The 24,076-nt window shown below is 38.4% G+C and overlaps 1 protein-coding gene across 13 annotated transcripts in view; it reads right to left on the bottom strand.

Moving 5' to 3' along the window:
• The window catches only part of LOC120417311 (protein turtle), a 95,384-nt gene that overhangs the window by 47,777 nt on the left and 23,531 nt on the right, over positions 1–24,076 (bottom strand). The window contains exon 1 of one of the 13 annotated variants that reach the window (XM_039579264.2): positions 6,963–7,255. The exons of the other annotated variants lie outside the window; for them this stretch is intronic. The gene's annotated coding sequence lies outside the window, so the exon portion shown is untranslated. Of the gene's footprint in view, positions 1–6,962; positions 7,256–24,076 lie in introns of those variants that run through there. 13 annotated transcript variants of the gene reach the window in all.

Below are 24,076 nucleotides of genomic sequence, written 5' to 3'. Positions count from 1 at the left end.
ATGGAAAATTTCCTCTCCGAAATGAAATAGTTTGCTGGGAGGGAAGGTCGGTATCTTATAGTTTTCCCAGTTATGTAATTAAGTGAATTATTTAAGTTTATTATTAAAACCAACTGGAGCAAACTTGTGGAAATCGAGTAAGTACCTGGAAGCAACTTTGAAAGTTATTTTATACCGATGAAATATTAAGAGGGGTTTGAACTTTTCAGAAAATGTGTAAATAATTTATTTGAGGCCAACCCAAACCACTAAAACGTTACTTGCCCATGATTAAGTAACGCACCTCAAGCTAAACAAGCAATTAATCATTCCCTTCTTTTTTGTAGCCACCGAATTGTACACAAAACTACGCCACAACAAGCTTGGGCACATTCATCACACGAAAACGTCAAGCAGTTCATTTTTCTCCATTCAAACCACATAGAAAACTACCCCCGAAGGCAGTCCCAAACTTCACAATGCCCAACACCGCAAGGACATCTTTTGTTTTTCTCCCCCACCTCCCACCTTAACTTTCCCTTTTCCCTTAATGCCCCACCCCTGCTCCAGCCAACCATTTGTCACACAACAATCAAAATCTTGTTAGCGTTTTTCGGCCCAACTTTTAATGACGCAAGAACCCAAAGAAACACCACCCTAAGGCACAAACACACTCACACACCCATGCATGGAAAACTTTTCAACCTGCTGCGGTCACCTTTTCACACTTGCAAAAGAAACTGAATTAAGTTCGTAGTGTGCCATGAGACAGATTGCCCGCAGGATTTCACGGCGCTATAGCTGACCATGACGGCCAGGACGCCACTAACGATAGTGTATTCATTCGAAAATAAAATCGTAATAAACTCATGGCATGCTGATGCCTTCCACCCAGGGTGAGATGCAAAGTAATTTGGTTTCTCACTACTTTTTTCACTTTTTTTCATTATTTTTTTGCTGTTGAAAAAGGGGTTATTTACGCTATGACACGACGTCATGTGGTTTTTTCTTTGCTTCGTGATTCCCCACCTTCCCACCTTATGTTTGGGTCAAAGAGTAAATCTACCCCGAAATGCAGCACGCCATCATCAGTCAGGGCAGAAAGAAGAAAAAAAAACCTCGTACTGTAATGTCACACCATCATCATCGTTTCCCGGCCCAGCCAGCCAGCACAAACATTGAAAATATGTTCTACCGAAGAGGAGAGCAGCAGAAAAAAAATCGCCACCCAGTTCTCTGGTCAACGTGAGAAAAGGATATTTTTACATGAATATATGTGGTGTAGTGTGTGGTCGTTTATTTTTTATCACCTTGCCCAGGCCCAGGCAGGCGGCCATTAACGCCCCACATTATCAGGGGGAAGGGGGGAGGGTCTCGTTTTCTTTATGGTTTTGAACTACTGTGGATTTTGCACTAGTGAAATGACATGGGGTTTTCATTTTGGGGGCAAAGTCACCGGGGAACTGATTTATACATTTTTTGTAATTTCATTAACACATTTTTTTACTAACCTTCCACAAGTTCTTTGAGAATAAGAAAATCAGCATAGCAAAAATTTATAACTAAATATCAAATATTTTAAAACATCCAATTATAAATTTAAAACGACCATACTAATTTTTATTTTTTCTGTTTGTTGTTATCATTTGCAAAAAAAAAAATCCTTGCAAAACCAGGTGACAAAAGGTGAATCAAATAAAATAACTTTAGCTTTCAAATGGAATTGCTGCTAGACAAAAAAATCCGATCGGGCTCAAACATTTTTTGGGGGTTTCTTGGCCAAAATAATGAGTTTGCCATATTTCTTTCAACATACGTTGAGTTCGAGAAAATGAAAACTTTAAATGACGTTTTGACCGTGTCTGAACTAAAGAGTAGAGTGTAACAAAAATGACTTTTTGGCGGGCATTCAGGGGTTTGTTCAGGTGGGCATACTGAGCCTAAATCCCAAATATGAGCTTGATTGGACGTAACAGGAGCTGGCGCTCCGCCCTTCAATTTTAAATGCGATTTAACCCGTAAAATAAGATTTTTTTCAAAAATGTCACTTTTTGAGGCATATTGGCCACCAATGCGTTTACCAAAAACATCACTGGCGTATAGGCCAGATCCTTGCGCATCTTTTGGTATATATAACATTGAAGTTTGGAGCATCCTGGAGCTCGGTACAGACCTTCAAAGTTTGGCATTTTTTCGAAAAATCGGCCCCGGCAAAAAAGATATGCGTCGCACCTCGCGACGCCCGAGACGCCATTTGATTTTGCTGGGACCGATTTTTCGAAAATATGCCAAACTTTGAAGGTCTGTACCGAGCACCAGGATGCTCCAAACTTCAATGTTATATATACCAAAAGATGCGCAAGGATCTGGCCTATATGCCAGTGATGTTTTTGGTAAACGCATTGGTGGCCAATATGCCTCAAAAAGTGACATTTTTGAAAAAATCTTATTTTACGGGTTAAATCCCATTTAAAATTGAAGGGCGGAGCGCCAGCTCCTGTTACGTCCAATCAAGCTCATATTTGGGATTTAGGCTCAGTATGCCCACCGGAACAAATCCCTGAATGCCCGCCAAAAAGCCATTTTTGTTACATCCTACTAAAGAGCCTTTGTTTAAAAATATTTTTAGCGGATTCCTTGGAAAATATCAAATAACATATAAAAAAAGATTGGAGATGTCGACCCGTACATTCCCGAGGTAGGATTTTTTGAAAATAAAAACGCGGTAAAATGACGAAAAGATCCAAGCCACAAAACCTTGCAGATTAGGGGGCGTTATTTTGTTACATTACGCAGTTCGGGGGAGGGGAGTGTCAACAATTATTTTTAGCGTTACGTAATAAAAGAACGCTCTCTTACAATAAAAACCATCTTGATCTAGATAAAAAAAGTAAAAGGAATGCAATCAAGATTCAATTAAAACAAATAAACAGTTGCATATATTTTTTGTAAATTTTTAACGCTCGTTTCGTTTAAATTTTGTCCAAAAAAAATCATGAAAGAGTAGAATATTTTTGTCAAAAAACCTTTTTAATGGAAATTGAATCAAATTGAGACACGTTATTATGATTTATAGTGAAATTTCCGTGTTCGCGAAAGGATTTTTTTTTGTGTTTCAAATCTCTGAAGCTTTTTTTTATTTTTTTTTTTCGACAATTTATAATTGCAAAACAAGTGTACTGGCGAACAATGCATTTTAATCCATTTTTTTAATGTTGAAATTCTGACTTTTAGTTTAAATTTATGTGTTTTAGCTGTTTTTTAATAGTACTTATTTTTCTATAATTTGTTTGAAACAAATTAAAACCGTAAACTTTTAAGATTTTTCGGCAAAATTAAGAGCACAAATTGAATACGTATACGTATATATGGAACGGTATGGAATCATGCTTACCGTGGTAGAGAAAAAAGGAGTTTCCATACAAGTTTGAAAAGTTTAAAACTGAGTTCAAATCGAAAAACGGACTGAATTTTCAGATTTTTTGTCTTTGTCAACTAGGAAAAAATAAAATTAATTTTCCGAAAAAAGACAAATTCAAATGCATTTTAGTAGAACAAATTGCATAAAAATGCGAAAACTTTTGATTCATGCTTCTTTTTACGTTTAAAATGCAATATATTCTTGCAAATAGTGCATCCATTCCAAGGACAAATTTCCCGGGATTTTTTTTTAAACGGAAATTCCCAAAATTGAAAAAATGGTCTGGGAAATCAGATTTGGTTGTGAAAATGGAAAAACAGTTGAATACTTAGTAATCAATAATAATTTTAAAGTATGCAAATTTGTATTCGGCATTAATTTGGCTTATTAGGGAAATTCGTTTTAGTTTACAGATCCGCAAAAGGCTTTGCGCTTCAGGTATTTCCTATAATTTTTTTGTATTTTTAAAAAGACTGGATATTATTGTTGGGGCCTAGCCTCCTGCCCAACACAGAAATTGTTAACGAGGAGATCGCTGGGTCGATTCCCGTGGTCCTGTTCCTCCACCGGGTCGTAAATCCTTTGGAGAACTTGGTTGGTCACTTCTTAGAGTTGTCCAGAGCTCTAGTCCGACCGTAGAGCCAGTAAAACGCACATTTACACCAAACACGTATATTTTCTACTTAATCGCACTATATTTACAGGGTTTAGTTTAGTTCTAGTTATTAAGTTTCCCAGTATCCGACTGGTGCGCGGAACGCGCGAAGGCACTCGATTTGTACTGATCCTGACCTATCCCAAAGATCTGATAATTAGCCTAATTGTCGTAGATTGCGTAATAAGAGTACAATTGTGTTAGCTCAGAGAAGTGATCGCCTCTCCCTGAGAGAGATCACTCCTTCGACCTGTGAGATGTTGGTTCTGGTTAAGTTATCGTTTGACTGTCCTACTCTAACCTACAGTGAGGCTCCCGAGCTCCCGAACAATTATATTTACTTTTAATTATGATCTTAAATTTGAAAAAATATCATATTTAATTATTTTTCACTTAACATCAGCATCTTTGGCAAATTAGAACAAATGTAACGAATTAAGACAGTTCAAGCCAAATTGTATGCATAAAGCTTTCATTGATTTCGGTTAAACTCGAACAGAACAACAAAATTAGAATTCCGATTTCAAATGTATTGCTCTAAATCTCCTGTTCAAACTGTAGTTCAGATTTTCCCTAGTTGGCGGTAGTGACTTAATGATAATTTGAAAAGTATGTTTTATATAAAACATGAAATTGTATATTTCATGTTTTATATAATTACTACGGTGGGTACGGATTTTGAAAAGTTCTCAGATTAAGTTCTGGTGTGGTTCCCCTTGAAGGGCATAGCCATTGCACAGTGTTCGGAATGGCAAAATTAAGTGGAATAAATTGATAACTCCTTTATTTGACGTCCTAGCCAAATGGTGTCTTGGGAAGAGTTGTTGTACTTGATAAGGGCTATCTTTTAAAGTTATTGACATACAGGGTGACGACCTTCCAGGGTGTCAACCAAAAACTAACTTTGTTGGATGACGTTGTAGGGCTTTGGTGTCTTCGGCAAAGTTGTAGAGGAGACAATTTCATGAAAGTTTGTCGAAAGCGCCAAATTTGCTCTTAATCTACTCGAGATATACGCCATTTTTGCAAAATGGTCCAAAAAAGCACATTTTTGGTGATAACTCAAAATATTAGCATTTAGCGGCCTACTATGTTCTGAAGAGTTGTTTATGACATAAAGTTACACATCTTTGCCGAAGACAGCAAAATTGTTTGAGCCTTTATTGAGGAGTTATTACCATTTTAAGTGATTTTGAGCCTATTTTCAAGTTGCTATGTTTTCAAAATGGCGCATTTTAGTGCAAAACCGAATAATGCACCTGAATAATGCACACTTTCAACTACATTTCCTGAAAATATCTCCGTGTCTATCGGTGTCTATTTTTAGATATCTCAATTTGAATTTGACGGTTTTTAATTAATTTGTTTATAATTTTTAAGCGGAATCTTATTGAAATCGTGGTAATAATCGGAATATTGAAGGGTAAATTGATCGAGTTCTGTGGAAAATACTTTGTCTTTTTTGAAAAATACGACAACCTTTCTAAAGTGACCAAACATAAAAGGAAATTCTTAATTTTAAATACGAACAATTATTTAAAATTTTCACTTACATTATTTTTGGGCTAAACATGTTTTTATTCATAATTTTAGAATGTGTGTCATAACGTTATCCTACGCTTATATAAGCCATTTTTGTGTATATGGAGCCAGTATCACTCGATAATGACATTTGAGAAGGGCGTAAGTGTTTTAAATATTTTTGTATTTTGTAATTTAAGCATTGCTGTATCTCGAAGCCGTTGCATCGTATCAAAAAGTGGTCAAGACAAGACTTTTTTTGCTACCCAATAGCATTTTACGGATTTATGTCAAGTTTCGTTAAAAAAATCACCAAAATATTGTTAGTTTTGCTTTTGTATCGGTTCTTGTGTTAATCAGACAAAAACAAGATTATGCTCCAAATTAATGTGTATTAAATAACGAATTAATGAATGTCTAATTACACCAAACACATAATTAAAATCCTCACTTCTGCACCACAAATCTTCAACCACCTTTCCCCCCTATCTCAAAATCCCTTCACACAATCCGCAAATCTCCGTTGCCGCAATGTCTCACTACGTCACAATTGCTTCTCCGGTGTTCCGCGCCATACACAAAACACTCTTCCTCGCCACCACGCGGCAGAGCGAAAATAATACACGTGTATAGTCGTCGCCAGCCAGCCAGCCAGCCAAAGTCAGTGTCCCAAGTCCTAGGCGGGTGTGGTCTGGTCTCGGAACTCCACACCGACGAAAAACCAGTATAGGTATTATTGTGTTGTATTTCACTTGTGCCAGGCAAAAATTTCGCCTCACTGAAATGCAATCACATGGCACTTTTCGCCCCCTTACCACACACTGCTGGTGAGAACGTGGCGAAAATCACCCCCAGAATAAGGGGTTTTGCATGTGTGAGAACGAGGGCACACAAATTGGCAGACTTGCTGCTGCTGCTATTTGTTTGCTGGGACACGACGACGAACATGACGGGGAAAATTCACTACGGGGACACTTTTTTTTTGGTGGGTTCTGCGAAATCGAACATGTTTATTATCCAGGGTAATTTGCACACGGCAAAACTATGGCAAATCGATACAAGTCACTTTTTTTTTGGTGGGGTGCAGCTTTTTTTTGGAACTTGGAACTCTGCACAGGTGGGCCACCCCCTCTCACAACTCCCAACTCACAGTCCCAAATAGATTCAAGATGCTACAGATGGGAACGCCACACTTCGGAGAGTTCCAGACTCATTTGAATAATTTCTAGTTGGGAAATTTTCATTCAAACACGACGATTTTCACTGTAATTCCACCCTGATTTTACATTCATGTGCTCCTGCTGCTGCTGCTGCTGCACGGAGGGAAAAACGAAGAAGAAAAGCTACTTTCCGTCTCTTTCCACCATCCAGCCGCCTGCTACTTGCCTTCTCTTTCGCTCGACTTGGTCGTCGGCACTGCTCCTCAACGCTGCGCTCGCAAAAGGAGCCTCTAAATTATTCATAGAGATTTTTCCTACAAATTTTCATCAGTTCACAGCGCGTTTTCCCGAGCCTCTCGAGTGAAAAACTTTTCCAACCGCACACTTTTCACCAGCTTCCAATCCAGAATCGCACAATCAGAACGTTCCAACCCTTCGAAAATTCCTTCACTTTTTCTCCCCAACAATACAGGGGAAAAGCGCTCCTGCAAACCGTGCTGCAAACTCGACTGACCGCGACACGGCGAGATGTGGAAAACTGTCCTAGAAAATCTGCTGGCCAGCAATATTGCAACACACACACACTGGGTGTGGGAAAACTCTCCCCGTTGGGGCGAAAAAGCTGCTCGCTCGCTCGCTTGCTCTTCGCTCGGGGAAAATTTCGCCCTCTCACAAATACAACCGAAACCAAATTCGCAGGAAAATAAGTGAGCAAATGAGCGAGAAAAGGGCAGATATTTTGTGTTTAATGTTTTATTCAGTGGCGCCCTGCTGCTTCTGGGTGGTGGTGTTGTTGTTGTTGCCTCTAGGCGGATTCTAGGCTGATGTCGTAGAACTAAAACTAGCAGTAAAGGCAGGGTGGCTGGATTTGCTGTCTTGTCTCTTCATTGAAAGAACGTCATCAAAGGAACGTCGTCGTCGTCGTGCAGACAGAACAGGTTATTGCAGCTCATTGAAGGGGATGAAAACAGAGCGAGAGACTTACTGGTTGTTGCCTTTAAATGTGTGGTGTGAGTGGAGACGCGTGGTAGTCGTGAAGAAAGTGTTTAAATGTCCAAAACAACGAATCTGGTACATTTCGCCGAAAGTCGTATCACCAAATAAACATTTCGTTGATTTTTTTTTGCTTTAAAAATAATAAGAATTTTTGGTACTTATTTTTGGCTGAACAAACATCAAAATCATTTATTTATTTTTGCAAAACATTTAACGTTATGGTGGAAGCTCAATGTTATAAAACTAGATGACCCATGGGGAATTGGGGAAGTAGTTTTTCACCTTCCGAATTAATATTCTACTGGTGAAAATTGCGTGTTTCATGAAAGACGTGTTTTTCCATGCCAAATACCATGGAAGGAGGCGCATGGTGGCTCAAGTAATTTTAATAATTTTTAACTAAACCTTAATATATGTCGTATTTCAAAATGTTTGTTTTACCTTTGATTAGTATAAACATAAAAAGAAGAATATGTTTGAATCAAAAATATCACTTTTTATTTAATACTAGGCGTTTCCATTAGTATACAAAAACACATTTTTCTGAAAAAAACAATTTTCACCAAAGGAATATATTGAAACCTCAACTTTTTTTAAATTCAAAACAAAGCCTCTTAGAAATAAATGCAAATATCATTATGTTTTCTAATGATGTATTAATGTTGAAACTGCCCCTTCATTTAAAAAATGTCAGATAAATAATCTTCCTAATGCTCATGTTTAGTACACTTCAAAAACTCGAAATAAATATTTCAACAATGTTTTCAGATGCCAAAAAATGCAAGCAAAAAGATGCAGAAAACATCTCTTTAAATTGTTCCCAGAATTTTTTGTGCTTAACGTGAAGACTTTCATCATTGTCATGATATTTCGTTCAAAGATATAAATTTTGCGGCGCTTTCAATATTTTGGCAAAATTCCTTCAACAAGTTGTTTAGAATAGTGCCTTACACATGCTGATTCCTTCTGGTAACGACTATTCCATTCCTTGTAAAGTTATGGAAACCGTCATTAATCAATATTGTCAACTAGGACGTCGATGATTGTCGCACAAAATTATATAAATATTCAAACGCATTTGATTTAGATCGAAAATTCTTATCGTGGCTTGAGTAACTCATTACCAGGCCCATTCTGATTCTTTTTGATGCTGAAATTCGTTAAATTGAATTTAATACTGAACATTTTATAATGATGATCAATTTTCTTTGAAAATTAGCAACGGCTTCACCTTAAAAGAATGTAAAAACTCATGAAAATTATGTTTAAAAAAAACTATTTGTTTTCAAAAAACTGCTTTTCATCGAAAGAGTGCAAAAACTACAGAAATCTGTTTTGCAAAACCAATTTCAAAGAACTGGGAATGTTAAAAATAATGTTGTTGGTTTTCTAAACCTGGCTCAGAGCCACTTTATTTATACATTCTTTATAAAGAACATGTTTGAAAAGCATTCAAAACCCAACAGATTTCTTAACGAGTTATTTTCTAAGGACTGGCTATTTTTAAAACATTTCTCCAACTCTCAAAAATTAATAAAATCATCATTAAAATTATTCAAAGAACCAAAAATTAATATAATCATCTTATACCATTTTCACAGCGATGAGATAGACGAGCGGGTTGGGGCGCGGACTTGGTAATCTGATTATGACTCTCGCCAGATTGATATTATTTTTGGGGTGAGCTGACCTGATTTTTTTTTTCTTCGGTACATGCTTTTTGTGTACACGTTTTCTCATACAATATTACATGTTTTTGCTCACAAAGGTGATGTGCATGTTTTTGCATGCGATTTCACACAGATTTTTTTTACTGTGTATAACCATATAAAATGTTTCGGCTTTCGGTCACTTGGTAAAATCAAACACCAGTTTGTTTTCTTCTCCGACGTTTCGGTTCGGATTTTATATATAAAAATGTTATTTTACCTCAATTTATGTGGAGTTTGTAAAATCACACAAAACAGATGTAAATTTACACATTTTTAGATGAAATATTAGAAATTTTTTATGACACAACATCTGTCAACTTTCACTGATGTAATATTACCATATTAACTGCGTAACTGTTTTGATGTACACATTTTGTGATTCTATTTGATTCCAAATTCCCTTGCAATTGATTATTTTTTTGAACATTATGTTAAAAGTTTGTTTTGCTAAGTTTATATGTATTCTTTAACGTAAAGACTTTCATCATTGCCATGATTTTTCATTCAAAGATATACATTTTCCTTTGCTATCAATATTTTGACAAAATTCCTTCAACAAGTTGTTCACAATAGTACCCTACATGCGTTGATACCTTTTGGTAACAATTATCCCATTCCTTGTACAGTTATAGAAAACATCATTAATCAATGATTGCCAACTAGGACGTCAATGATTGTAGCACTAAGCCGTCCCAAAAAATGAAAAGTTGTCAAATCTTTGGTGCTCACCCCTAAAATGATAGATTGGGATGTCAGGAACAATGTTTTCATACAACAACAAAATCCCAAAAATGGTTTACAACTCGCGCGCCAAGCTTGAATGAAAAAAGTACATTTTTCGAGTATTTTTTCAGAAAGGCGCGTAACAATCATACTAAAGTTATTCAAATTTGGTCGCCTTGGGCTTCAAGTTACAGTTTAATTTCCCCTGAACAAATTCCTGTACTGACATAGTCCATAAAAGTTTGTGTTTGGACATAACAGGGCGTTTTAGGGAGAAAAAATTGTATTTTTCAGCTAAAAAAATTCAAAAATCACTTCCCAAAACGATCCAACAAATTTTGCAGGCAAAACTAATGCATTAAGCTTATAGGAAATTTTACGGAGATCATTTTGCTTTATTTGTTCATATCGAGAAGATTACAGAGCAGTGGAAATATGTCGTTTACGTCACATTGTGAGAAAATCTCTTGTTTTTTCATAAAATGTTTTTAACAAATATCGTTTCTGAGCGAGCAAAATAAAAATATATGTCTTCTCGTTTGTAAACATAGTAGCCCATGTTTTATGTTAAATGCGCTTATATACTAAGAATTTTCAAAATTCGTTACTTTTTGTTCAAAAAAGGGCAAATATCTCGGCTTTGCGTGGACATAAATTGAATGTAAAAAAATCAAAATGATCTCCGTAAAATTTCCTATAAGCGTAATGCATTAGTTTGGCCTGCAAAATTTGTTGGATCGTTTTGGGAAGTGATTTTTGAATTTTTTTTAGCTGAAAAATACAATTTTTTCTCCCTAAAACGCCCTGTTATGTTCAAACACAAACTTTTATGGACTATGTCAGTACAGGAATTTGTTCAGGGGAAATTAAACTGTAACTTGAAGCCCCAGGCGAGCGAAATCCTTGAATATTAAATTTTATCCGCTTCTGGATAAATATTCTGCGCTTGTACCGACGTGAACTTAAATATGATCATCACGAGCATCCTCGCAGCAATTGTGAGCCCCATTCACCGAACATTGTATCCACTGCCGAGAGCCACAAATTCATCCCAGTCGTAAAATGGATGTCCCTTTTATGAACCGCATCCACCCTGCTGCTGCTGCTGCCAGGCATCGTAATCAACAACACACTTTGAAAGTTCTGGGAAACACGTCCCGGTTCAAACACAACCCCCTTTCGTGTGTGTGTGTTGTGTGTGGAACCCACAATCATCTCACACGCCTCACAGAACATCGCATCGTCAGACACAAAACCGAATCAAAGAACATGACGCGGGGGCCCAACCAACCAACCAAAGGGGGTTGACACATTCCATTAAAACTATAACATTTCATCCAACTTTATGTGCGTTTATGTCGTCGTGGTCGTCGTCGTTCTAAGGAACCATCTCCCCATAACCATAAAGCGATGTCAAGCGTTCTTCCTCTCTTCTCGCTCCCTCTAAGCCAGCCTCTAGGCCACACACCATCGTCATAAATATTTTAAACTCATTCATTAAACACAGTTGGTGGTCTACAGAGTTTACCAGTCGGTTCAACATTACTTTACTCTCCCGTTCCTGTCCTGCCCTTAAGTGTGTGCGTGACACCCCCCATATTGACAGATCCTGGAGCCTCGCACAACTACACCCTTACCCGCAGATCTCCTAAAGGGAGACCCGGAGCTTTCATCCCTTCGGAACATGCGCAATAGCGAGTTACTCACTCTGAATGTGTGATTCTGTGTAGCTCTGAGTGTGTGTGGTGTGTTCGCCCCAGACTCACTTATCACGCGGACCAAAAAGCTGTTACCGACTGAGAAGAGATGCAACACTATCTGAATCTGAATCTGAAGCTGAAGCGAACCAACTAACCAACTAACCGACCGACCTGACCTCAAAGAAAACGCATCCAGACTCGTTCACAGTGAAAAATAGGAGTGCGGGAGGCGACTCCCTAAAACTTTGATGATGGTGGCGGTGCCGACAAAGATGGGTGACGAGGGCATTACTGCCACCAGTCACCACCATCACAACTTATGAAAGTTTCAGTTGCTGGAATGCACACAAAGTGTTTGGCCGCTGTTGATAAAGTAACTTTAATGGAGTGACAAAAAATAAACGCAAATTAGTGTGTTATGATAATTTTTATACTAATTTTTGCTAATCTTTCCAAACCAATACAATAGTGTTAAATTCTCTAAAACATTTCCAAAGAAAGTATCATGCTATCCTGCTCCTGTCAAAAAATGCAGCATTCCTAAAATTGGTCTAAAATGCAAAAAAACCTTGTTTTAGACCAGTTTTGAACACGCTTCGGGATTTTATTAGAGGATTAAATTTTAACGATTTTCCTTAAAACTGATAATGCAAAGCGGTGACACAACCAGGGTTGCCAGATCTACAAAGTTGAAAAAAAAACCTGGCCAAGAACCAAACAAAATCTGTAAAAAAAAAACTGGCAGACACAAGTCTTACAAATATGAATAGGAGTTTTAAGTTGATTTTTAATCTCAATTAGTTGATATTTATATTTTAATTGAAATAATATTTGCCATATTTTTTTTTTTGATTTTGTATTCATTTTAATTTGAAAGTTGTTCGAAACTGGCAGAATATGAAAAATCTTTAATCTGGCTGACACTTTAAAAATCTGGTTCACGATTTTTTGAACTGATTTTCCTCCGTGTATTAACCGTTTTGTAACCCTCATTTTATGTTCCTTTCATAAAAAATAAGGTGGAAAAATGTTTTACCTCTCGCGCACGAAAAATCGGTAAAAAGAATCTAAAAAAAATCATCATCTTGATTGTTCGGCGGAACATCTTTTTCACTACTACACTTGCAAGCGTATCGTCACATGTCGAAAAATGACCTGTCACATTTTGTAGATGGACAATGTGTGTAAACAAAGTGAAATAAATATTTTGGAGTGGTGCTCACCAGGAAATTCACAAAAAATCACCAGCAGATTGATTTTCTTGGAGAATTTTGGGAGCGATTTTCTTTTGCGTGATTTGCCTCCTCTCTCTTTCGCGAGTGAAGAAAGTTCGCAAGCAAAATTGATTTTTTTTTGCGATTATTCCATCCCTGCCTATTTTCAATTAAATTCAAAATTTTATCAGTCTATTTTGTTTATTTGCCTATAGGGTCAACATGTGCCAATGATGTTATTATCATTTCAAATTTGGCAATGAGAAATTCATACAAGAATGAGCTTTGTTTTAATTTTCCGAGTGTATTTTTTCTGAAAAGCTCTTAGCAATTCCTACAATTCTTCCCCAGACTCAATCAGAAAATCCGTTCCACGCCTATGGCGGACTTCGATCTTAAAATATCCCCAAAAATCCATTTCCAACCATTTTTTTTATCCTTAAAGCATTGGAAAGAAGAACTCTCAAAATTTAAGAAAATTGTAGGGTTAAAAGTTTAACTTGTTTGTTTTTATGTGTAGTAATTTTTATGCTGTCCCACTTTTTTACAATTTAAATGATAATGGTAAATATCATTATATAGCAGAAAATGTGAAAACAAGCTAAAGGTAGGAAAACTAAAAAATAATCAAAGACAAATTTAGGCATTAGGGAGTTTTGCGATAATATTTGAACGCAACATCTCAAAATAAAATAATTAAAAATAATTTGTTACGTGATTCGACTATCAGAGTTGAAATTTTGGTGATAACATCAGATACCAGTGTCTGGATTGTATTACACAAAACCAAAAGATTGAAATTAATAATTCAAGAATCAAGAATCACGATTTTTTAATGTTTTGGATTTTGAACTTTTTTATACACAAATTTTAACGTTACAAACATCCTTATCAACAAATTCGATAAAATTCCATAATTTATGGTTGATCCCTTTTGCTCCCATTTACTTTTTTTTCAGTTCATCCCACCATCCTTAGTGATCCCTTTTTTCAAATCTTCCTTTCAGAAAAGACTAGCTCAAAAACTACCCTCTCTCCATTAGAAGGCCACCATCACACTGCGTCCCTTATCAAGTACCATAAACTATGCCACAAGATTTTTGTTTACAAGACAATGCTTTTAGTTACAGAGAGAGCGAGCCACTTGGATGCTGCTGCTGGACCACATCATCATCATCATCATCATCGTGATGCTCGCCATAAGCCATAAGTCGTAGCCGCCGACCAAGAACCAGAACATGGAGGAGGCCCCAAAGTGGAAAGATTACACGAGAGGTGTGCAGTTGGTCCAATGGAGCGCGCGAAGCGAACCTTCTCCAAAGGGTTGTTTGGCCCGAATTGTCCGGGGGAAGTAGAGCAACCCCTTGAATAATGTCGGTGTGCGGTGTGTGTGTGTGCTTAAAGAGGGCATCAAAATGCAGTTTGGAGAAGAGTGTGTAATAGAGCTGTGTGCGAGATTCCGCGAAATGACACACATATGCTGGTGGGGTGGCTTCTTCTTCAGACTTCATGATGGTGTAGCGAGACCCTCTCGAGATGATGATGATGATGGAGCCACTTGAGCATATCAGAGCTACACCATAAGGCATAAAATCAATACTTTTTTCCCCAGCAACAACAAGCCAAGGGGGCTTGAGATATCCTGGCAAGTGCACCGCGACTCGCGTCAAGTGTGCTGATGCGATGCAGTTTTGACTAATAATACTTGAGAATTATGTTGTTGCTGAAGGAGGGTGCGATAGCACATTTGCATTTCTCGCACTCTGATGAGTTCGAGGTGAGGTCAAGGATTGTGTGTGGTCTTGGAGATGCGAAATTGCATCGTTCGATGGTGGAGTGACCTTCGATTGAAATTGTTGACTACATTGTAGGAAATTCATCATTTTTATCTCATTCTCATCTCATTCTCATCTCATTCTCATCTCATTCTCATCTCATTCTCATCTCATTCTCATCTCATTCTCATCTCATTCTCATCTCATTCTCATCTCATTCTCATCTCATTCTCATCTCATTCTCATCTCATTCTCATCTCATTCTCATCTCATTCTCATCTCATTCTCATCTCATTCTCATCTCATTCTCATCTCATTCTCATCTCATTCTCATCTCATTCTCATCTCATTCTCATCTCATTCTCACTTCATTCTCATCTCATTCTCATCTCATTCTCATCTCATTCTCATCTCATTCTCATCTCATTCTCATCTCATTCTCATCTCATTCTCATCTCATTCTCATCTCATTCTCATCTCATTCTCATCTCATTCTCATCTCATTCTCATCTCATTCTCATCTCATTCTCATCTCATTCTCATCTCATTCTCATCTCATTCTCATCTCATTCTCATCTCATTCTCATCTCATTCTCATCTCATTCTCATCCCATTCTCATCTCATTCTCATCCCATTCTCATCTCATTCTCATCCCATTCTCATCTCATTCTCATCTCATTCTCATCTCATTCTCATCTCATTCTCATCTCATTCTCATCTCATTCTCATCTCATTCTCATCTCATTCTCATCTCATTCTCATCTCATTCTCATCTCATTCTCATCTCATTCTCATCTCATTCTCATCTCATTCTCATCTCATTCTCATCTCATTCTCATCTCATTCTCATCTCATTCTCATCTCATTCTCATCTCATTCTCATCTCATTCTCATCTCATTCTCATCTCATTCTCATCTCATTCTCATCTCATTCTCATCTCATTCTCATCTCATTCTCATCTCATTCTCATCTCATTCTCATCTCATTCTCATCTCATTCTCATCTCATTCTCATCTCATTCTCATCTCATTCTCATCTCATTCTCATCTCATTCTCATCTCATTCTCATCTCATTCTCATCTCATTCTCATCTCATTCTCATCTCATTCTCATCTCATTCTCATCTCATTCTCATCTCATTCTCATCTCATTCTCATCTCATTCTCATCTCATTCTCATCTCATTCTCATCTCATTCTCATCTCATTCTCATCTCATTCTCATCTCATTCTCATCTCATTCTCATCTCATTCTCATCTCATTCTCATCTCATTCTCTTCTTACTCTGAAATTTAACAGAACATTGCTTTTGAATAATTTCAAGTTATGGAATAAAATCTAACTCATTATTTTTAAAGTTTAGCTCTCCACATACCACGATTTGACTAAAAGTATTTTATGTTATGCTTCAGAACGATTTGTGTCGCCATTACTACACAATGTAAGCCTCATGTATCACTTCCCAATCCAATTTATGCAACAATAACAAAAACACAAACCCCGTAATCGATAGCGGATCAGTGCAAATATTTACAGTGCATACAAGCAATGTGTTTTCCGCCGATCCGAGCTGCATACATTTGTTTTTATTAGTTTTACGAGCAAGCAAGCACGAAACGCCATTACAAACAAATTTACAAAAGTAAAAACCACAATTTTTTCGCTGCTCTGGAAAATAAACGCTCAATGATCGACAATAAATTTCGTCCCTTTTTTCCCCCACCACCTCACCGAATCACATTCACATTAGAAAAGAGCGATGCTCGGTGATATAAAACAAAGTGCAGCACTTTTTCCACTCCCACGAATCTGTCCCGAGCTCAGCTTACACCGCGAGGCAAAAAAGAAGAACAAAAACGCTGAAATAGTTTTGATAATGTTTACAAAAATGCAATATTTCAGCTTACACTCAATTAACCACAAAGCAGGCAATGATGATGATACGGCGGCAAACAAGCCAGCAAACAGCACTCTAGCAGCTGTGCATGCGCCGACAAAAACTGCGCTGCGAGAGGAAAGTATGAGTGGGGAATAGTGTGTGTGTGTGTGGTTTTTCCCAGCACATTTTTCGTGTGTTTTGCTGTGCTGGATGGTTTGAAGTAGCAGATACTTATGAGTCACAGATTTAGACGTAACTCTGGATTTGAAAGAATAGAAAATATCAATTTTAACCACATTTGATTTAAAATAAGTCTAATTGTTAAAACCATTATTATTTCAAAAATATGCTCATACAAAAATTTGTGAGTTTTTATGATTTTTTTCGGCTTTGTGTGACTTTGTATGACTTTGTGTGATTTTGTGTGACTTTGTGTGACTTTGTGTGACTTTGTGTGACTTTGTGTGACTTTCTGTGATTTTGTGTGACTTTGTGTGACTTTGTGTGACTTTGTGTGACTTTTTGCGAGTTTGTGTGGCTTAGTGTGACTTTTTGTGACTTTTTTGAGTTTATGTGAGTCTATGTGACTTTGTGTGACTTTGTGTGACTTTTTGTGAGTTTATATGAGTTTATGTGACTTTGTGTGACTTTGTGTGACTTTGTGTGACATTGTGTGATTTTTTGTAAGTTTATGTGACTTTGTGTTTGTTTGTTTGTGTGAATCTGTTACTATTTTTGTAAATCTTCAATAACACAAAACACTTTGAGTATTTTAACTGCAATTTTTCACACAACTCCCTCCACTTGTCTGTGCCTCAAATCGGCTCCAATCCGTGGAATGCCTTCCAGAAGCAACAGATTCCAGATGGCAAAAAATCACATCCATGTTAAATTTTGGGGGGAGGAGAGAAACCGAAGGGGCCACGGGAGAAGCTCAGAGGAAATATAATGATGCTATCATCACTCTCATATCCCATCATGCGATTCGAAAACAAATGTTAATCGTTCTGGCGGTGATGCTGAGAAGGGGTAGGGGGAATGTGAGGAGATTTTTTTTTTCCTTCTCTCGCACATGGTGGGCCATTCAACAACAAAAATCTCTTCTGAAACAGCGGCAGCCACGGCTCAACGAGTGTGTTTACAATGTGTGTAAAGTGTGAAAAATGAATACATCCAGGCGAGGAAGGCAGATTTGGGAGATACATTTTGAATAACATTCATGTAATAGGCAAGTTGAACCTTTCTTGTTTTTATTTTATTTTGTTTCGTTTTCTTTAAATAAAAAAAATGTTTTTAATATTTTTTGTCAATAAAGAATATTTGAAAAAAAATATTGAAAAATATCTTAATTTAAAAAAACACTTGAAAGAATATTATTTCAGTAAAATTATTTTTTTTTTCATCATTCTGAAATTTCAACAGATTCAAAACCTTTCCTCACAAGCAACATCAAAAGACTTCATGAGGTGGAAAAGTGGATCATTTTCTGTAAACACACACACCCGTATGATTCTTGTTATTGTTTCGCGCGCTTTGTTTTAGCTCTCCAGATTTTTTTCATTTTTCCGCTTATGATGAGTGAGGAAAAAAATCGACGGCTGGTCAGCGAGCGCCGCTTTAAACCAAATCACGCAAGGAAATGAGCACTTTTTAACACCTCTGGCTGGATTGTCGAAGTTTTTTTTTTTGTTATTTTCCCCCAAAACACAAAGTCATCTTGGCACGAGATTTTTCTGGTCGTACAATAATGGGTTATGTTGGATTGTTCTTGATTGGCCGCTATTTTTCTCACGTGATGATTGGACGTTTACCGTTCGGAATGGATTGGAATCCAATTTTGGAGCTAAATGAGAATCGTGAAGATTGCTTATGAATACGGTAATGAGATAATTCAACGATTATATGTCTCGTGGCGCAGGGGTAGCGGCTTCGGCTACCGATCCCGATGATGCTATGAGACGCGGGTTCGATTCCCGCCTTATCCACTGAGCTTCTATCGGATGGTGAAGAAAAACGTCGGTCCCGGTTTCTCCTGTCTCGTCAGAGGCGCTGGAGCAGAAATCCCACGTTAGAGGAAGGCCATGCCCCGGGGGGCGTAGTGCCAATAGTTTCGTTTTCATGTATCAAAACTGTTTTTTTTTTCGATTTTTTAAATATTCATTAGCCCATGTTCAAGTGGCAATAGCTCGGAATAAAACCGCATGTCATGTCAAATTAAAAAAACTGAAGAAAAAAATCTAATCCTTATTTTACAACATTTCACGATTTCTATATAACTTTTAAGAGAAAGTATTAGGGGGAATTATACAACTATAAAAGTTATTCGAAAAGATCATATTTAACTCAACTTCATGCTAGAAATCCTTGCTTCAACAAATTTGCATAACTTTGAAAACAATTTTGTCCCCAAATTTCACAAACACTCGTTTCGCTTGCTTGAATTTATTTTCGCCACAGCCAACTGAGCTTTTCCCACGGTTAGCACGTGTTCCTCGCATTCCATCCAAGTGTGCCGGTTGAAACCCAAATCCCTCGCGCGTCTCTCGCGTAAACCACAAACCAGTCCTGGTGGTACGTATTCTTGGCCGAATCCAAGCAACCACCGCCGTGATTGTCGCTCGCGCGCATATTTTAATAATTTTTCACTCATTCTCGACTCGGCAGCTCACCGTCGTCGTCGTCAAGCATATTAATTGTAAACACACATTCATACGTGACACCCACACGAGAAAAAAGGGCGTCCCGCGCAAGAACCTTCCAGTTCAACCCACACGACGACGACGCCAGCGACGATACTCACGGGCAACCTGAACCCTTGACAACCATCGACGGTGACGACGTTCTCTGCGACAACGAAAGCTTCCACCGCAAGCTGTTTCAGCACTTTTTAGCATAGAAGGCTTAGACCTAGACCTCCGCAAACGAAACCGTAGCAGGCCTTGCGTGCTGCTACCAACAACGACGACTGGTGTGGGCTTTCTTCCTCGGAAGCGTATGTATTATTATGACGTCGTCGTCGTCGCCTTCTTGGTTTGTTGACGGGTTGTTTGACACAATAGAGTCAAGTATCACAGAAGTGACGTACCCACCTCCTACCTACCCAAGAGCAAGCAGAGTGCGGAAGTGGCCTCGCGAGAAGCAGAGCTATTCATCAGCGGAGCCAAAACAGACGACACTACACGAAAGGGGTTTGATAGTTGGGGGAGAGGGAGGGGGGAGATGTATTTGGTTATGGGTTTGGGGATGTGAGTATTTGATAATTTATAGTTTTAGACTCTTGTCAAGGTCACGAGCCAACGGTGATGGAATTCAAATCTTTGAAACTTGTAACTGACAATTATTTATACTTCATTTAATTATCATATAATAACTTGTTTTTTTTTTTTGTAAAAAAAAATCATTTTTATGTTTGTTGCGCACTTTTTTCTTGACAATCAGTAAATATATGCGAAACCCAATTTCTTCTGAATCAGATATACTGCCAAATACGTTCTATTGTTATGATTAAAAAACTAATCTAAATACAAAATCCATTTAATTGCTGCCTCGTATGGGGAAAAAACATACCGTAAAAAGGGGTGACTTTTGCGATTTTTCCTCGAAATGAAGAGTACAATTAAAATACGTACGGAATTGTTCAGAATAATTCTGACCGTGAAAGAGAAGTGTTCAAAGAACCTCAAAGAGAACTTTTCATAAAAATAAGTTAAAAAAGTTAGTAAAGAAAACTTAGATGAAAGACATTATTTTAAACTTCTCAAATTGTCATGATTTTCTCAATGAACATGATTTTGAATCGGAAAACGGAATGCATTTTCGGATTCTTTGGACAATTTTCCACTAGGAGAAGGTAACATAAATTTGTAAATAATAAATAACACTACTCGACAAAACAAAACTTGTGTCAAGGGATTGACGATATCTCATCGGTTCCTCAGAGAAAAGGCATCCCCGAATCCGATGCAATCGACAGAATTTGATTTTATGTCCACGCGGACTGACGAGAAGCTGGTAAATTTTTTAACATAAAAAAATCGAACAATTTAAAAAAAAACTTGCGTCTCCTCCCAACTATATGAGCCATCTACAAAAATATGGAGGCGCCTGGTGCATAGCCATTTCCTTTAAGCACAACGGAAACAACCAATACAAATGTATAAAAAAGTTGTCAAGTTCGGGGGGTCCACAGCTAGCATTTTTTGTACGATTATAAAAATAAATATTAAAAGTTTAAAATTAAAATATTTGAAAAACATTTTTTTTAAATATATTTGTTTACTAAAATTTTATGTTTCTCAAAGGTCTATGGGTACTTCGGGATGTCCATGGTAATCCAAGGACTCCCTAGAGTTAAGATCTATGAGTCTACCGCCGTAACAAGCAAGAGGTCGTCGGATTTTGACCCCGGATTATGTGCGTATAGCATCAGTGGATATGGTAGACTACTATATGAATGTAATGGGATGTACATGGTCATCCAAGGACTCCCTGGAGTTAAGATCTACGAGTCTACTGCCGTAACAAGCAAGAGGTCGTCGGATTTTGACCCCGGATCATGTGCGTATAGCACCAGTGGATATGGTAGACTACTATATGAATGTAATGGGATGTCCATGGTCATCCAAGGACTCCCTGGAGTTAAGATCTATGAGTCTACCGCCGTAACAAGCAAGAGGTCGTCGGATTTTGACCCCGGATCATGTGCGTATAGCACCAGTGGATATGGTAGACTACTATATGAATGTAATGGGATGTCCATGGTCATCCAAGGACTCCCTGGAGTTAAGATCTACGAGTCTACCGCCGTAACAAACAAGAGGTCGTCGGATTTTGACCCCGGATCATGTGCGTATAGCACCAGTGGATATGGTAGACTACTATATGAATGTAATGGGATGTACATGGTCATCCAAGGACTCCCTGGAGTTAAGATCTACGAGTCTACCGCCGTAACAAACAAGAGGTCGTCGGATTTTGACCCCGGATCATGTGCGTATAGCACCAGTGGATATGGTAGACTACTATATGAATGTAATGGGATGTACATGGTCATCCAAGGACTCCCTGGAGTTAAGATCTATGAGTCTACCGCCGTAACAAGCAAGAGGTCGTCGGATTTTGACCCCGGATCATGTGCGTATAGCATCAGTGGATATGGTAGACTACTATATGAATGTAATGGGATGTACATGGTCATCCAAGGACTCCCTGGAGTTAAGATCTACGAGTCTACCGCCGTAACAAGCAAGAGGTCGTCGGATTTTGACCCCGGATCATGTGCGTATAGCACCAGTGGATATGGTAGACTACTATATGAATGTAATGGGATGTACATGGTCATCCAAGGACTCCCTGGAGTTAAGATCTACGAGTCTACCGCCGTAACAAGCAAGAGGTCGTCGGATTTTGACCCCGGATCATGTGCGTATAGCACCAGTGGATATGGTAGACTACTATATGAATGTAATGGGATGTCCATGGTCATCCAAGGACTCCCTGGAGTTAAGATCTACGAGTCTACCGCCGTAACAAACAAGAGGTCATCGGCTTTTGACCCCGGATCATGTGCGTATAGCATCAGTGGATATGGTAGACTACTATATAAATGTGTTGGGCTCCCTGGAGTTAAGATCTACGAGTTTACCGCCGTAACAAAAAAGAGGTCGCCGTTTGGCTAAAGTGGTAAGCAAGGACTTTTGTTCATCGTTCAAACTTAAATATTTCGATAACTTTACATCGATTGTAGATCTTAACTCCAGGGAGTCCTTGGATGACCATGTACATCCCATTACATTCATATAGTAGTCTACCATATCCACTGATGCTATACGCACATAATCCGGGGTCAAAATCCGACGACCTCTTGCTTGTTACGGCGGTAAACTCATAGATCTTAACTCCAGGGAGTCCTTGGATGACCATGTACATCCCATTACATTCATATAGTAGTCTACCATATCCACTGATGCTATACTCACATGATCCGGGGTCAAAATCCGACGACCTCTTGCTTGTTACGGCAGTAGACTTGTAGATCTTAACTCCAGGGAGTCCTTGGATGACCTTGTACATCCCATTACATTCATATAGTAGTCTACCATATCCACTGATGCTATACGCACATGACCGGGGTCAAAATCCGACGACCTCTTGCTTGTTACGGCGGTAGACTCATAGATCTTAACTCCAGGGAGTCCTTGGATGACCATGGACATCCCATTACATTCATATAGTAGTCTACCATATCCACTGATGCTATACTCACATGTTCCGGGGTCAAAATCCGACGACCTCTTGCTTGTTACGGCGGTAGACTCGTAGATCTTAACTCCAGGGAGTCCTTGGATGACCATGTACATCCCATTACATTCATATAGTAGTCTACCATATCCACTGATGCTATACTCACATGATCCGGGGTCAAAATCCGACGACCTCTTGCTTGTTACGGCAGTAGACTCGTAGATCTTAACTCCAGGGAGTCCTTGGATGACCATGTACATCCCATTACATTCATATAGTAGTCTACCATATCCACTGATGCTATACGCACATGACCCGGGGTCAAAATCCGACGACCTCTTGCTTGTTACGGCGGTAGACTCATAGATCTTAACTCCAGGGAGTCCTTGGATGACCTTGTACATCCCATTACATTCATATAGTAGTCTACCATATCCACTGATGCTATACTCACATGATCCGGGGTCAAAATCCGACGACCTCTTGCTTGTTACGGCGGTAGACTCGTAGATCTTAACTCCAGGGAGTCCTTGGATGACCATGTACATCCCATTACATTCATATAGTAGTCTACCATATCCACTGATGCTATACTCACATGATCCGGGGTCAAAATCCGACGACCTCTTGCTTGTTACGGCAGTAGACTCGTAGATCTTAACTCCAGGGAGTCCTTGGATGACCATGTACATCCCATTACATTCATATAGTAGTCTACCATATCCACTGATGCTATACGCACATGACCCGGGGTCAAAATCCGACGACCTCTTGCTTGTTACGGCGGTAGACTCGTAGATCTTAACTCCAGGGAGTCCTTGGATGACCATGTACATCCCATTACATTCATATAGTAGTCTACCATATCCACTGATGCTATACTCACATGATCCGGGGTCAAAATCCGACGACCTCTTGCTTGTTACGGCAGTAGACTCGTAGATCTTAACTCCAGGGAGTCCTTGGATGACCATGTACATCCCATTACATTCATATAGTAGTCTACCATATCCACTGATGCTATACTCACATGATCCGGGGTCAAAATCCGACGACCTCTTGCTTGTTACGGCAGTAGACTCGTAGATCTTAACTCC

The sequence above is a fragment of the Culex pipiens genome, chromosome 2 (assembly GCF_016801865.2).
Source record: "Culex pipiens pallens isolate TS chromosome 2, TS_CPP_V2, whole genome shotgun sequence".
In the NCBI taxonomy this organism is placed as follows: Eukaryota; Metazoa; Arthropoda; class Insecta; order Diptera; family Culicidae; genus Culex; species Culex pipiens.
The sequence above is the reverse complement of the archived record's forward strand: the minus strand, read 5'-3'. Positions and strand labels throughout refer to the sequence as shown.